Source organism: Adiantum capillus-veneris, chromosome 24, assembly GCF_014529385.1.
Source record: "Adiantum capillus-veneris isolate H3 chromosome 24, ASM1452938v2, whole genome shotgun sequence".
Lineage (NCBI taxonomy): Eukaryota > Viridiplantae > Streptophyta > Polypodiopsida > Polypodiales > Pteridaceae > Adiantum > Adiantum capillus-veneris.
The window spans coordinates 109,425,332-109,440,334 of NC_140954.1; the positions used below are offsets into that span (position 1 = coordinate 109,425,332).

The window sequence follows — 15,003 nt, forward strand, 5'->3', positions numbered from 1 at the left end:
CACACACATCTATGTCAACTTCCACTTCACACCTTCATAGCATTCAAAACTCCTAAACACTTTTTTCCACATTGTTGGCCATCTTGGATTTGTAAGGTGCTAGTCCATTGATCATATCTAAAGGTGGCATTACTTGTTCTCTCATCCATTGATGCTCCATCATTGATCTAGACATTTGAGACTTCTTGATCCTTCACCCGCACATCCACAATAGAGATGCTATTGTTCATATTCCTCCCAAAGATAAGAACCATATCCTTGTTATTTGTTTAGGAAGTGTTTGGAGTCACTTTTGGAACTTTTAGCTTCTAAGGATTCTATGGATTATTTAATGTGGACCAATGGGGATAAGGCATTTATTATTGAAGTTTTGAGTGTGATATTTTGGTGGCAAACCCATTTCTTGACTGCAAATTGGTTAGAATTTGGCACGTTTAAATTCCCTCATTTGTACCGTTCCAATGACATGTTGCATGATATATTTTTGACCAACATAAAGTACAAGTATCCACAAGATCCCTTTTCCTAATAAGCTAATGACTTGGTATTTCAAAACCTAAATTGTGAGTGATTGTATTATAAAGTCACCAATAGATATACCAATCAGTCTCAAGCTCATGCCGAGTCTTGAGGGACAGAGGGTTACATCCGAGCTTAGGTACAATTACCTAGCAACGTACTATTGTGAACAACCCATTTCTTTACAAAGGAAGGGGCTCGATCGGACTGCGAGGGTTGCCCTAAGCCAATCATTTGAGTTATGCCTTTTACTTACCACATATATTATCTCCTTGCTTTCTTGTACAATATTTGGGAAGCTAGCCACAGAGAGGTCGCTATCAAAGACACGACAGTTTCTGGCCTTCCAGATATTACTGAAGAAACAATATCTGACAATTTGAGTACAAATTAGAAGTGCATAACTACAAAACTGCTTGCCACCAAGGCACAAATCCCTCTTGAAAAACCCTATCTTCCACATCCTTTGTATCCATTAGCACATCTTTCGTGCAAGGACTCTAATAGATGGGCATTCCATGAAAGAGGTCCACTAGCCAATCTACATCCTGAACATCTACTAGGCCTGATACCACGCACTTGAATCTTGACGCCTGTCGGCAAGGCCCTCCAAAGTACCTTACACATAAATATCTTCATAAACTAAGGCCACTGTGGATTCCAGATGTTCTTCGTGGCCGCTACCCTCTGACCATTGCTTCTTCCATTGCTTGTTTAAAGGGGCAAACCAATCAGCCTCATGACTTTGTATTTCTACGTATCCAAAATTGAGTTCAAATTTTCCCTAAGGACTTGCCTTGCTCCCACAACTTTAGATCATTGTTTATGAGCATTTACGATTGAGCATCATCGTCTAATCTATTTTTTTAAAGCTATGTATTAGCCTATCTATCAATGTCATGAATTAGTGATTTGGGAGGAAGGGGATGTTTGATTACTATGTTTTGTGTGGATTTGTTTGTGGTTTTTAAAGCGTGTGAGGTGAAAGCTATAGAGGCATTGGATTGTTTACTCTTCTTCCTGACAACATTAAATAATTGGAAGACCTTAATGAAGAAGGAGACAGTAATGAAAAGTAAGCAACCAATGTTACTACCATAAAAATAGCATTAAAAAATAATGTACCTATAATGCGTTGGTTGCTTGTGTCGTCCGCGGTTTGATTGTCCTGTAGGTAATGGTCTAGATCTTGCATCTAGAGGGAGATCTCTGATTGGGGTGGCAGCTTAGGCAGAGTTTGTGGGAACCTCTTGATGGCTTGTCTCAGTGTTGTTTCATTTGATAAGTTGTCTATGGTTTGATGGGTATTCGTGGCTCGTGGTTGATGTAATTTATTTGGTTAATATTATGTAATCACCCACATATTGTGGGTTTTGCCAACAAAAAAATAACATTTCATGTATGTGATGGTCCATGAGATCAAACTTGGACTTTCTATTACTCATATCCTTTCATGATCTCAATCAGCTCCAAGTAAACATGGAATAATTGGAAGTACTTCTTCATCACGCCCTTGGTAGGTAGAAATCAAGGGTTTTTCCCTTCCTCTTCTAGCTCCTAGCCTTGATTAATTGATCTCATTGCTCCTTTGATGTATTCATTAATGTGATAGTCACAAATGCTATTTGTCTTGATGGGAGTATCACAAAGACTTAGGCTTACGATAGCACATTATTTTAATATTAGATGCATAAGAAACCTAAATTATAACAACCAAAGGAAACCTCCTCATAATGGCTTTACATTTTAGGGATGTATTCCTCTTGGCTCGGTTTGAGCAGGAGTTGTTCTTTTTTGTAATGCTTTTTGGCTTTTAATTCAATATACTCACAGTTGTGAGTTTTTCTTTAAAAAAAAAGACAAACCAAAGGAAATTTAACCATAAAGTGTGACAAGAGGGCCAAAAGCGTAAAGGCAGTGGCAAGGGTTTCCATGTCACTTATGAAAGGGAAAGGCTCTGTCTCTCCCCCTATCCAACAGAAAGGGGTTACATGGGTTGTTCCTCTTCAGAACCCCTTTACAGTGCTTCAAGAAAAGAAATCTCCTGCCTCGAAACCCCTGGATTCTCCTACAAGCAGGGATGTGGTGAATGTACAACGATAGCAGATGTTGAGGAATTTGTCCCTCTCTCCCAATGATGGATACTCTCGCTATCCATTCACCCGCAAGAAAAGTACCCTCTTTTGGGATGAAGTTAAGAAAGAGAAAGTAGTCAATTGCTGGGCTATCCAAAAACACCACTTAGATACTCGCAGCAGAAGAAAGCAGGCTGTAGGGAAAAAGATTGTACTCTATGGGGAAGGAAGTGAAGGATTGACTTGCGTTCTACTTATTGTAGATAGAGAATTGGAACCTAAGATGGTTCTTAACCACCCCTTTGGTAGAGTCCTTAGAGCTAGAATCAGGTGGGATGATCAGTCCCTCACCATTGTGAATGTGCATGGCCCTTGCAATGAAAAGGATAGAGCTAAATTGTAGATGTATCTCAAGGATACTCCGATAGAAGGGGCATGGATGATGGTTAGGAATTTCAATATGATAGAGAAGAGTAAGGACAGAGCTGGCTCCACAAATATGCTGGCTGGCACTAAAAAATCTAAATGGCTGAGCTTGTTTGAGAAGTGGGCTATGGTTAATTTGTGAGAGGTGGCCCCTGGAACAACATGCACGGTTTTCCCTACACAAGTCTCTAGTATGCCCGAACCACCTCTCGGCTTGACAGATGTTATTGCTCTCACCAAGCTGACTGGCTCCCATCAACGATAGAGATGAAGTTGATCTCAACAAAAAGCCTATCGGATCACATGCCCCTACACATACAACTCAAGGTGGGGGGCAGACCCCGAAAGGGGACAAAAAGCTTCTTATAACAAGGTCACACCTGCTCAAAGACCGTCTCTTTAGAAGCCTCACCAAGAAATCATTGGGTAAGCTCAAGAAAGATGTGGATCTCAATAAACCTAAGGCTTGGGATCTATTCACTCAAAGCATTGAAAAAGAGATCAAAAGCTCAAGGTTTCGGATTAAAAAATCCAGTGAGGTCCACCTCAAGCATCTACAAAGGAGGTGGCTTTGCTGACCTCAAGAAAGACTGTTGGGCTAGCTACTGAGAATGAGTACAAGCAATGGCTTGAAGCTAAATCTAACCTAGCTAATGAAGAGCTTGAGGAAATCAAGAAGGAAAGATTGCTACTATCGAAATCAGACCTTCCTACTACCAGAAGGCTCTAATCAAGCAAGAATCAAGCACATTTTTTAGGGCTCTAAAAGTCAAGAAGAGCTGGGGTCGTGTCAACTTGTTTTCTGATGAGAAAGGGATTGCAGTTCAGAACCAAGATAGGATGGCTGGTCTAATGCTAAATTATCTAAGCCAGATTATTGGCCCAACAAGAGATCCAATCCCAGGAAGTGGATGAAGCAAGAGAAACTTTTCTTGAGAGTGTCGGAAAGAAGGTTTCCCAATCGGAAGTCAAACGCCTGGAAGGGGCATTTTGCGAAGACGAATGTTCACTAGCATTGCAAGATCTTGGCAAGGAAAAGTCTCCCAATTGGGATGGGATGATGGTTGAGTTCTTTAGAGTATTTTTGGATGATCTCAAGGTCCCACTCACGCGGTTGGCTAACCAAGCCATTACCGAAGGGTCATTGGATACAAGTGTGAAGAGAGGTCTTATCAAACCCATCCCCCAATAGGTCTGTTGTTCTCAACTTAAGCATTAGAACCTTATTACAATGATGTCAGTAGCATACAAAATTATTGCCAAGGCAGTAGCTCTCAGACTAGCTCCCCTACTGGACAGGATCATCTCTCCCCATCAACATGGGTTCATTAAAGGAAGATCCATTTATGAAAACATCTTGGTAGCAATGGTGGGCATCGAATACAGGGCCTTCACCAAGCAAGAGTGCATTTTGCTACATCTTGACCTTGATAAAGCTTATGACAGAATAACATGGTCATATATAGAAGATGTCATGGAATCTTTGGGCTTTGGGCCTCGCCTGTGTCACCTCATTCGTACACTAGGGGATGGCTGAAAGGGCGGTGGTAATGTGTGTGCTAGTCTCCACCCAACCGTGCTATCTTATAGCCTCCCCCTAGCGTACACATTGTCCAGCCGTGCCGGTGGCCTTGCCCATAGGACCCATGTCCTTACATTACTCCCCCCTTGGAGAATCATTTTCGTCCTCGACAACGAACGTAGGAAAATGTTTCTTAAGTGTGGAGACATTCTCCCATGTAGAACTTCTTCAGGTCTATCTAGCCATTTTACCAACACCTGTCGTCTGACATGATGTCTGGTGCGAAGCTCATGAGAATCCAAATCTTTTCGAGCTCATGAGGAATGCTTGGCGGTTCGATAAGGTCAACCAGCACACCTGTGTCAATGACATTATCATTCTGTCCTAGCTGTTTTCGTAAACGGCTAACATGGAAAACAGGATGAACTCGTGAGTGCTCTGGAAGAGCTAACTTATAGGCCACTTGACCTATACGTTTGAGAATGGTAAATGGTCCACAATAGCGTGGTGAAAGTTTAGCAACTTTTCCCGTCTTCAGACTTTCTAAATGCTCCGGAACTTTGAGGAAAACCTTGTCTCCTTCTTCGAAAGTAGCAAGACGTCAATGCTCATCTGCGTACTTCTTATATCAATCTTGAGATTGCCTAACATTCTGTCGAGCAACTCGAAGCATGTCAAAATGGTCTTGGAGAAAATCCTTTGCTTGTTGTATCTTCTCCTTAGCCAACCCCACTGTAACGGGTGATCTAGGTTGAAATCTATACAAAAGCATAAATGGACTAAACCCTGTAGTCACATGCTTTGAACTATTATAAGCAAATTCCAATATAGCTCAACCCCTTGAACTACCGTGTCCCATACTTCTTTATCATTCCAAGACATCTGCTCCACCACATACTTGTGAGAGTAGGGAGTCTCTGTAAGCTTCAATTTCTTGACTAGCTTATAGTTCAAGAAGTTACGAGTTGCACCATCATCCACTAAAATACGAACACATTGTCCGTTAATAGTGCCATGCATGCGAATCAAATCATGGGGGCCAAAGGTGGGCTGCCACATTGAAGCAGGCACACAACACTTGTGCTTTTCTTCCATATGAAGAACCTCTACAACACAATATTTAGGAGATGAATCTAATGTGAGGCATTGCACCGTGTGCACGGCCTTTTCTTTGCCTTGAAAAAGAGGACAATCTTTCGTGTTATGTTGGTCCGAAAGACATCTACAACAAAAATTGTGTTTCTTTGCACGCTCAAAATCAGTAGTGCTAAGAGACTCACGCGGAGTATCTCATGATTGCTTAGGCTTCTTAGCCTCTTGTGGGCGTGGAGAGGTAGATTGTCTCTTGTTCCTCTTGGAACGTGTGGGAGATCTACCTCACCATTGGCTCTTAGCCACATTGATCTTATCAAAAGTATTCTTAGAGTAGGGAACATTTCCTTTCCTCTCTTGGTCATCATCATATCTTTGTGCATGACTAATGGCTTCTTCCAAAGTTTTTGGATGTTGGGTCTTGACATGAAGACGATAGTCTTTGTCAAGACCCCTATTAAAACCCCGTATCTTTTGGAATTCATCTAGACCTTCTAGTTTTAATATGATTTCCGGATACTTTGGAAGGTACTGTGTGAGAGAGAGGCCAGACATGCGGCATGCATCCCATGCTAACCAATTCTTATCTTCTTCATTGGAGTCCAAAAACTCTTTGGAGAAAGAAGCTTGAAACGCAACCCAAGACGGAGGACGAGCATCTATTGGAAATGTCATCCACCACTAATAGGCCTTGCCTTTAAGAGATAGACTTGTTTCCATAGCCGTCTTTATATCCGGGGTGTGTTTCAATCTATGAATATCACTCCATTTGTGTAAGAACGTATTGACCGCATCCTTGTTGCGATCACGCTCTTCCCCGTGAAACTCAGGAATGGTGATATTCTTAAGTAATGCATTGCTACCTTCTGCAGCACTTGTCTCTTGGACTCCTTGAGTCGTGCAACCTTGGTTCCGTTGAACCGTGCCACTTGTGGCTCCTTGAGTTGTCTGTGAATTCATAAATTTCGCAAGTAACTTTGTAAGATTGGTAACATTTGCATTGAGTGCAGAGAGGTTTCTTTCAAGTACGCTTTGGCGATGTTCCAAAGTCTTGAAAGAAGCCATATCTACAAGCCCATGATCTCCTAGATCATCATCATCATGCATATTAGTGTCAGCAGCACCCGTAGTGCCCTGATTTTGATCTACATGCTTAAAATCAAACGTGTGTGTAGGTGGGATATCCTCACTGGCCATGGTAAACACACACTAACGCAAAGAGAGAAAAAGAAACGACAACTTGTACCTTGAGAAATTAAAGTCTTTGTGTTTTGTATGCTCCGTGATTTGTGTTGCATGTGAACCTCGCCTTGCGGGAAGTTGAGTGCTGCACTTGTCGTTCCTTGTAAGAACACCGTTGATGATTCTTCACAAAAACTCGTCATTTTTGTGAAGGCTTTTCTTCACTTTGAAGCTACCTCCTTGAGGAAAAAAGAATTTTTGGAGGAAAACTTGCCTTCCTCCAAGAAGTGAAAAGGAAGGGTAAAGCTACTTTCTTGAAGTTTGAAGCTTTTCCTCTCCTTCTAGTTTTCCTTTCAAGACAAGTAGACTATCTTTCCTTGTTATACACAGCAAGGGCCAATAGCTTTATGGTAAAGTGTTGGCCTTTTGTCCTCATGGGGTGGGTTCAATCCTCCTTCATGCAAGGGTTAAGCAGGCCTTCCTACGCGCGCAACCAATGGCGCCAACGGAAGCCTTCGGAAGCCTCGATGCCATCGATTTGTCGATCGAGCTCGCCTTGGTCGCCCGTTGTAGAGGGCGTAGGTGGGTCGCCTGTCACTGTCTATCCACACGTTGCTCGCGCAGGGAACCGTGTCTATCTTCTTTTTGCTGCACAGCAGAGAGGTCGCTATCTGCGAAACGTGGGGGAGAAGCAGGGCGTCTCACGCTCATGCAAGCCGCTTTTAGCCTCCTCCCAAAAATAGCTCGGATACCAGTGAAAGGGCAGTGGTAATGCGTGTGCTAGTCTCCACCCAACCGTGCTATCTTAAAGCCTCCCCCTAGCGTACACGCTGTTCGGCTGTGCCGGTGGCCTTGCCCATAGGACCCATGTTCTTACAATAGGAACCAGTGAAAGCTCTTGTTTAATGATAGAATTGTGGGCTCCTTCGAGGCCAAAAGGTCTATTAAGCAAAGATTCCCCCTATCCCCCCTGCTTTTTGCCATTGGATTGCATCCTCTCATCATGATGCTCAAAACAAAGGCCTCGCGAGGGGAGTTACAACCCTGGCTTTACTAGGCAATGATCAGTTCCTGGCAAAATTGTTTGTAGATGATTCGCTTCTCTTCTTGAAGGCATGCCCCCAGGTTGTCAGGAAAGCTGCACAACGGAGATGTCGCTATTTGCGGAACATGGGGGAGAAGCAAGGCATCGCACGCACATGCAAGACGCTTTTAGCCTTCTCCCAAAAATAGCTCGGATACCAGTGAAAGGGCAGTGGTAATGCGTGTGCTAGTCTCCACCCAACCGTGCTATCTTAAAGCCTCCCCCTAGCGTACACACTGTCCGGCCGTGCCGGTGGCCTTGCCCATAGGACCCATGTCCTTACAATGGCAACCAGTGAAAGCTCCTGTTTAATGATAAAATTGTGGGCTCCTTCGAGGCCAAAAGGTCTATTAAGCAAAGATTCCCCCTATCCCCCTTGCTTTTTGCCATTGGATTGCATCCTCTCATCATGATGCTCAAAGCGAGGGCCTCACGAGGGGATTTACAACGCTGGCTTTACTGGGCAATGATCAGTTCCTTGCAAAATTGTTTGCAGATTATTCGCTTCTCTTCTTGAAGGCATGCCCCCAGGTTGTCAGGAAATCTATGGAGATTGTGCATATGTTTGTTGTGGCCTCGGGTTCCAAGTGTATTATTGAGAAGTCAAGGCTGATCTCCTTGTCGAAAAATGACTCCTTCGACCCTTCTGAGACTGATAAAGTGAGATCGTCTCAAAGGAATATCTTTAGGCATCTGGACCCCTTGGGGGTGGATGTGACTCACGAACAAAGATTTCATTGGGTCCTTGTCAGAACAAAACTGAGAAGGTGGGAGTATGCTCTTCTCCCATTCTCGAGCCGAATAAAAGTGATAATTTCATTTATGCTCCCTATATTGCCTTCATTAGCCCATTTCTCAAGATGGCTAAGTGTCACTGGAAAGAGTTCTTAAATCCAATAAAAAGATTTTCATGCAAAAACAACACGAATCCTCCAAATCATGGCAGCGGGTCAGTCTCTTGACCCGTGGACAAAGGAGGTCTCGTAATTCTTAACGCAATTGCCCATGCTGAGGGCCGTTGCACCGAATTGTGCTCTCATTGGCTAAACAAGTCCAAGCTTGGGCTATCATTACCAAAGATATGTTAGAAAGGTGGTAAGTGGAAAGGAGTAGAGTTTCGCGACAAACTCTAAGCCTCGACGCATGGTCTAGCATAAGTCTGAGGGGCATCTCAGGTGAAGTGGTAAGGAAGTGAAAAAGAGCACTTGGGGTTTTGGAGTGGGGGGGAGAAACTAGGTACTTCAAGAACTTCATTTAGCAATAGTCCCTTTGACTCTCTAAAGTTGTAGGACCACCTTAAAGCCCCTATTGGATAGAAACAGCCAGGAAAGTGAATAATAAGGGTTTGAATCGGCTAGCTCACTTTTGGGATGATAACAACAAGAACTGGAAAATCATTGACCTTATGGCAACCTAGTATCAACTAAATGGATATTGTTAGTCAACAAAGTGATAAAAGAGCTTGACAATGTTGTAAGGCCAATCTTTGAATCCAAGTTTGAGTGGAATTCCTGGAGATGGCCCGAAAGTAGTCATTTATAGAAACCCCATTCTAAAGGCATATATCATCCAATCATACACGAGAATTTTTGATCTAGCCCCCTCAACAAATTATGGAAGGGACAATGGACGGAAGAGTGGTGGGAGAAAGTCATGGAGAACATTTGGAAGCCAAAGTGGCCACAATTTATGAATATTTTTTTATTGAAGGTGGTGTGGGGTGCTCTATTGATGGGCGTAAAGATCCAAGAGAGAGAAATTAGGTCAGATCAATGTTTGGTGTGTGATAGCTAGTGAGGATCTGGTCCACCTATTCATGGAATGTCAGGCGATTAGAGGTGTGGCATGGAAAATCTGCAAGTGGATCCAAAGACATGGCAGATCAGATTCTTCAAGACTGATCTTGTTCGTTGGTGGCAAGAAGTTGGGAAGTCCTTCTCTTCTCATCTACACTCAAACTATTAGATACTTCTTCTTTCATCATATTTGGCATGCGAGGAAGTGTGTTTGAAGGAGATCTTGATGTGGTAAGCTTCTAAGAGATTATACAAGGAAGTAGAGTGGTGATCTATATGCTCAGATGCAACCAAGACTCGGAAGACTGGTCTTGGGCTACCCATGCCATGTTGTCAACCTGCGATAAGTAAAGCCTAGAACTATAGTTCACCTACTTTGTTAAGCCGATGCGATGAAAGGTGGTAGACATCCAACTTGTAATCTTCAGCACCTCAAGGCTGGCCTAAGCTTGAGGTTATTTTGTAATTTTATGTTGTGCTTAATGTGACAAGAATGAGAACGATACCTACACGTTGCCCCTTAACAAAGTTGTGAAGCACCTACATCCAAGTGCTTGCCCTCCCTCGCATACACAAAACAACTCTATTCTAATTCCAAGGAGCTTCCGATTTGAACAATATAATATAAACAATGTCATGCATTGCTTAAACTCGAATTTGACTCTACCAAGCATGCTGAGAATAGATGAAATGCAAGAGGGCATGGGAGTGACCTCATGGCAAACATCAAACAACAAAGCGTGTCAACACGCTCAAAATTTTGGTTGTCCTAAAACTTGCAAAATGGAGATCAATGTGAGGCCTAGGCCTAGCCTTACTATGCACTAGAATCTGCCAATGCCTACTTTCAATCGATCTGCACACGTGCGTAATTGCGAGTCTTACAGTAACCCGAGCAAGATTTCTCAAGCAATGAGAAACCCGAGCAAGTAGAAAAGTTATTATACAAGTACGAAAACCATGTCATGATCCACAACAACAATCAAAACTACAATTTTAATGCAAGATTTGTCGAGCAATGAGAAACCTAATCGAGTAGCAAAGTTATTTTACAAGTATGCAAACCATGTTATGATCCACAACAACAATCAAAACTATATTTTAAATTCAAATTCTAATAATAAATCTGATGCAATTCAACAATGCTCATACATCTACAAAGTTTCTAAACTATATCAATAAACAATTTTCATATCCTATATCCAAAAAAGAGAGATTTTTTAAGAATTGTAAGATAAAAAGGGGGATATTGATGCAAAATAGAGAGTAGCATGTTGTGACTTTTCAACAATAACATTAAAAAATGTTTTAGTTTTCTCCAGTGTCCGGGACAGCGCTAGAGACAATGTTTTAGTTTTCTCCAGAGTCGAAACATTGTCTCTAGTGCTGGAAAGGTTTTAGTTTTCCGTTGCATCTCCTTGGAGCTACGTCACATTAACCAAGTCTTGCGGACACCATATTCTGTGTTGAATCGGTCATGAGAGATGTTTCTGTTTATCTGCAGATTGTTCTGAAATGCTTGCCTATTCAAATTTTCAAATAGGTTATCAACAGAGCTGGACGAGGAGTGTGTCTGAAGCCAAAGGCTCATCAAACCATGACTTGCACTAGTGGAAATATTTCCCAATGCCTTTTCCTCGACATTGAGTTGTCTGCTTGAAGGGATGGCTTTATCACATTGAACAATTTGGCTTGCAGGGAGCCCTTGGGTAAACATAATTGGGTGCAACCTCAGCTCGCAAGATGGAGATGTTAGCATAGGTCCCCAGTATATATAATAGAGTGTAGTGTAGAATATTATTGTGCTCCCAATCCAAAATGAAGTAGCTAGCCTATTGATTTGGGCGACCAAATATTGAAGCTAGAATTGCTCGCCGCTGAAGGTTTGGCCGAAGTGCCATCCGTGGGCGCCACATTGTAGGAGGTGAGGGTGCAACTATCGTTGGTTGTGACCTGAAAGGAGAGGCTCTGGCCGTCCAGCCGCACATTGCTCTGCCAATTCTGGCCCCAATTTCTGGTCATGGCTTCCGTGCGCGAGCCCTTCACGGAGACAGAGTGCACATCACCGACTCCTCCCACATTTGTATTGAGCACCAGATTGAAGTAGGCGTGACCATTCATGGTGAAGTGGATGCTACCCTTCTTGGCTGGCGGTACTCCACAGGCACGATCCTGTACACTCCAATCTTCTCAAACGCTGGCTGCGCCATGTCAAAGTGCTCGAGAGGTGGGTTGCACTAGCTGCCCGCATTGTTGGGCAGGGTATTGTTGGGAGCACACAGATTGGTGGCTGTGACTGTCACCGATTCATTAGCAATGCACCACTGCGGGTCGGACGATGCATCGCACCGGATCTCTAAGCAAGCATCACAGTTGCACCATCATAAGCTTTTTTACCATCATGTCCACTTTGAAATTTATTTATTTGCCCTCTGTCGTCTGCATCGCCAACAGCCTGCTGCCTCATAGCATCATGGCGGTTTTCTCAGTACCACTTGGGACCTCTCTCTCTCTCTCTCTCTCTCTCTCTCTCTCTCTCTCTCTCTCTCTCTCTCTCTCTCTCTCTCTCTCTCTCTCTCTCTCTCTCTCTCTCTCTCTCCCGACTCCGGAGTCTCTATCTTAGTCAAAAACAGGGCTAGAAAAATGCATTTTTCCTAACCAAAGAAAATAAGGACAAACTTGAAATTCTCCATGTTTTTTTAGGTCAAAATTTGAAGCTTTTGCCGGTAATCACACTAAAACTTGTGAAAATTTCCAAGTTTTCTTCAAGGAAAACTCAAAATCTCAGCCGGTTAAAATACACTGGACCTCTGTTTTTTTCTAGCACTGGTAAAAAAGAAACTCTCTGAAAGAGTGCGCGCCAGCGCGCGCTCTTTCAGAGAGTTTCTTTTTGAAGAGAGAGAGAGAGAGAGTTTTTTCTAGCACTGGTCAAAAAGAAACTCTCTGAAAGAACGCACGCCAGCGTGCGCTCTTTCAGAGAGTTTCTTTTTGAAGAGAGAGAGAGGGAGGAGACGCGCGCTCTTTTAGAGAGTTTCTTTTTGAAGAGAGAGAGAGAGAGAGGGAGGAGACGCAGGGCCGCTTGTGGCCGGCGCGCGCTCTTTCAGAGAGTTTCTTTTTGAAGAGAGAGAGAGAGAGGGAGGAGACGCAGGGCCGCTTGTGGACAGGGGATGCTTCCAACGCTCCATCAGGTAACCTTGAATTTAGGCAAGGACATCAATGCATCCTCATCAAGCCAAAACATCAACCTTCCGGACTCTGTTCCCTTTTCATCGGCACATATCTTCACCAGTCCGGCTACATACTCCTTCCATGTCAGCCCCGGCCGCCATTGGATACGACTGTACTTCTACCTCTTCGATTTATCGATATATAGCATCTCAGATGCCATCCTGATAGTGGAAACAGATACCTCACTCTCATGCAAAATGTTAGCCTGTCTTATGTCATGTCAGTGCTGAATCTTGGCTTTATATTCAAGGAGTTTTCTGTGAATGTGACGGAGAATTTCTTGACACTGAATTTCATTCCCGGCAGTAGTCCAAACGCATATGCTATGGTGAATGGCATAGAGATCTTGTCCATGCCTGAGGATATGTATGTGAACAGCTTGAATGCAGTGAATCTGGATGCTGTGATTCCATTTCCAGTGCCCAGGACAGCGCTAGAGACAATGTTTCGACTCAATGTCGGCGGACAGGCCATTGTTGAGAGTAATGATGCTCTCGGGCGCCTTTGGGCAACAGATGAAGCCCACATTTTTGGAGCTCAACAAGGTGTTGCCACATCTGTACCTCATGCTATTTCTTATGGCACTCTCGACAACTTCACCGCACCAGAAGGTGTGTATAAGTCGGCCCACTTCATGACAAATTACAATGATGCCAACATGCAGTTCAATCTCACATGGAATTTCTCTGTCGACCCTAACTTCACCTACTACATGCGGTTTCATTTTTGTGAGATTCAGTACACTAAGAGCAACATGAGGGTTTTTGACATCTTCATAAACAGTCAGCTAGCAACTCCATCACCATATGATGTGGCGGGGGCAGCAGGAGGACCGTTCCTGGCTTCCGTTCTTGATTTTTCCATGCCATTTCAGCCGACTGATGCGCCCTTCATCACAGTGGAGCTTCACCCTAACATCATCTCACGACCTTCTTACTACAATGCAATCTTGAATGGCTTGGAGATCTTCAAAATGAATGATTCTGCTGGCAATCTTCAGGGGCCACGCCCGCCTCCGCTTACTGTGCCCCCATTGGATATTTCATCTCCTTCAATAGGGACATCAAGCAAAAATTTTGTGGCAATTATAGGAGGAGCTGCGGGCTCGGTAGCTGCTTTAGCTGCTCTCTGCATTATCCTGTTATCCTTGAGTCCCACGTGTATAGGGAGGCCATTTTAGACCTTCACTATTGGCCTTGTTATCAAATTGCACTTAGCTTGTTTGTTGTTTAGGAAATGTAACTCCTTCGCATTAGAGGTAGCCAAGACTTGGCAACAACTGCCATGGGTCACAAATGTTTTTGGTCATATGAACATCACCCCCAAGGGATCCGATTTGATGAAATCATTGTGGGGTGTTTGGAATAAGTTCAGATCGCAGATTTGTCCAAAATGGGACAACCATTAGGGTCACCAAATCCTCCATTATGACACCATCTTGTTTCCCCTGAAACCTTGCCCCTCTATTCAAGCTATCAGGGAGCAAAAAATTGCCAGGAGGGAAGAGCACTTGGCATAGGGACTGAGGCCACCGAGAAGTCCAAGAAGTGAGCGGTATAGCAAGATTTAGCCAAGAGCTGTGACTCGATAGTACTTAAATAGAAACCTTGGACCTTTGAGCTCCTACAGTTTTTGCTTTACTCTTGAAAGCATGACTATTGCAAGCATACAAGGGTTTGCATTTTGCAATTTTCCCCCATCTCCTTCTTTGAATATTGGTTATTGCTGCCGATATTGTTACTATGTCTTTCATGTTGTTTCCAAAGGGAAAAAGAAGAAGAAGAGAGTTTTGACATCGTAAAGAACTATCCCAAGGGACCTTAAAGATCTAGCCGACGAGGAGAGAGAGAAGTGTGATTTAGTAGTTGCACCTCTCCGGAGGTCTCCTTTTGCTGCATCTACCCGTCCACGCTGGCGGGAGCTTTTTCAAAGACTTTTTTTTAAGAGATTGAGAGAGAGTGAGGACAAAGTTTTCATAACAAAGTTTTTTTTCGAGCACTGGTCCCTGCTCGTATGTGAAAGAGTTTGCATCTCTTTCAAAGAGATTTTTTGAAGGGTTTTGTTTATACCTTCTTGCCT

The 15,003-nt window shown here is 43.4% G+C and overlaps 2 pseudogenes; one reads left to right on the forward strand and one right to left on the reverse strand.

Moving 5' to 3' along the window:
• Window positions 1-11,557: 11,557 nt before the first annotated feature.
• On the reverse strand, window positions 11,558-12,068 carry LOC147426935 (expansin-A10 pseudogene; annotated as a pseudogene).
• A 101-nt stretch (window positions 12,069-12,169) lies between these two features.
• LOC147426936 (receptor-like protein kinase FERONIA) lies at window positions 12,170-14,104 on the forward strand (annotated as a pseudogene).
• The last annotated feature ends 899 nt before the right edge of the window (window positions 14,105-15,003 follow it).